At 42.3% G+C, this 1,973-nt stretch overlaps 1 non-coding gene across 1 annotated transcript; it reads left to right on the top strand.

Annotated features, from left to right (window-relative positions):
* Window positions 1–65: 65 nt before the first annotated feature.
* Smp_tRNA_01794_Leu_CAG.1.1 lies at window positions 66–147 on the top strand. Its single transcript has one exon. It is a non-coding gene (tRNA).
* The last annotated feature ends 1,826 nt before the right edge of the window (window positions 148–1,973 follow it).

Raw genomic sequence — 1,973 nt, forward strand, 5'->3', positions numbered from 1 at the left:
CAGACCTTTTTCGTTAATTGATCATTATAAATATGTTCACTTTGTTGTTTTTTTGCACAATTTGAACTTGAGTCAAATTATTTTTGTTTATTTGTTCTCTGAAGAAATGGCTTACAAGGAGTTATTAGGATATTACAAATATTTTACCTTAATTAATTGTGGATTTAATTTTGTAGCTACTTGATTGTTGGCATAAACTATGCTTAACTGTATAATTCACTTATGTAAATTTATTTCCGTACCATTCACATAGCCAAGTTTTCACGCTCTTGATTCTTATTAGCTCACAGGTCTGTGCTAAATATACTAGGAAGGAGAGCTGCCAAAATACAGTTTACGATCTTAAAGTGATAGGTAGCATAGAGAGAAGTTTGCAAACCTGGGTAAGATAGACCATGAAGGGCGTTGAAGACGAGACGACGGTAAGCAGCGGGTACGATGGGTCGGGAGAGACCCGTAGAAGTATCTCATAGGATAGTACCTGAACTAGTACTTCTTGGCACTGAAGGGACGTAGACCGTTGTGCTTCTGTGCATGAAGGATCATTTGCTTGGGCGACGGCCACAGCAGGGAGATCAAGCACCGGCAAAGTAACTGCATTCACCTGGATACGTGACAGAGCACCGGTAACATAGCTCGACTCGCCTTTGACGTCATGAACGTCTGTCGTGAACTGTGAGATATAATCCAAATGTCTGCTCTCTCGTGGTGAGTAGAGGTCAGACTTGGTATGCAGAGCATACGTTAAGGGCTTACGGTCGGTAAGTAGGATGAAACTGTGACCGTCTGCTGCTTGCCGGAAATGTTTGATGACACAGTAGGCTGCTAGCAGTTCTCGACCAAAAGCACTATATCTCGTCTCCATGGAAGTGAGGCGTCGTGAGTAAACTTCGAGAGGTTTTCAACTTTCGGATGTGTTCTGTAGCATAACGAATCATATAGCATAATCCGATGCATCAAACGTTATACTAAGCGTGGTTGATGGGTCAGGATGAGCGAGCAGTGTGGCTTGAGATAGAGCTGTTTTGATCTCTGAAAATGCAGTACACGTGGCATCGTTCAATTCTAATTTGCGTGTATTACCGCGAAGTAAGTCGGTTAATTGTTGTGACTGTTCTGCAGCGTGTGGGATGAAACGTCGGTAGAAGTTAATCAAGCCGAGAAATGCCTTCAGTTCTTTGAGTGTGGACGATAAAGTGTACTCTATTATTGCACGTACTTTGTCCTCACAAAGTAAAATATCTTCTTGCTTGATAATGTGGCTTAAGAATTTTATTTCCGTTTCCCCAAGTTCACACTTGTCCGGGTTGACTATTGTTCCGTTATCCGAAAGGCACTGGAATAGTAGTGTAAGGTGCTGATAATTTTCAGCTACTTTTGATGATGCGATTAGCAGATCATCAATATAGACGTGCACAAAATCTCAGTCTCATACTATGGTATCGATAAACCTTTGGAAAGTTTGAGTCGTGATAGCGGTTTTCTCGATATCATCAAGCGCGACTGGATTCTGATGACATGCTTTTACCAGATCGATCTTAGAAAAAATAGTCGTGCCCTTGAGTGATGCCGTGATGTCATGTATGTGGAGGATGGGGTAGCTATCAAAATGTGTAACTAAGTTTATTGCTCGATAGTCTCCACATGGCCTCCAATTGACCCCATCCTTTTCGGGAAACATGTGGAAAGGTGACGCCCCGGGACAGTGAGAAGGACAAATAATACCAGTAGCTAGTAAATTGTCAACCTCACGTTTAGCGGAAGCTAATTTTCCAGTGCCAGTCGGCAAGGTTTAGTCGTGACTGGGGTCCTCAGGTGACTATGTGGTGTACCGCGCGCTTAGTCACCGATGTCATCTTGAGAGGTTTAGTTAGTTAAGAGAATCTCTGAAATAAAGAGTGAAATAAATCGTCACGCGAATCAAATACACCTGTGATTCGGTACGCATTCGTTTGAGCTTTAAAGCCCATCAA

This window comes from Schistosoma mansoni, chromosome 4, assembly GCF_000237925.1.
Source record: "Schistosoma mansoni strain Puerto Rico chromosome 4, complete genome".
NCBI lineage: Eukaryota > Metazoa > Platyhelminthes > Trematoda > Strigeidida > Schistosomatidae > Schistosoma > Schistosoma mansoni.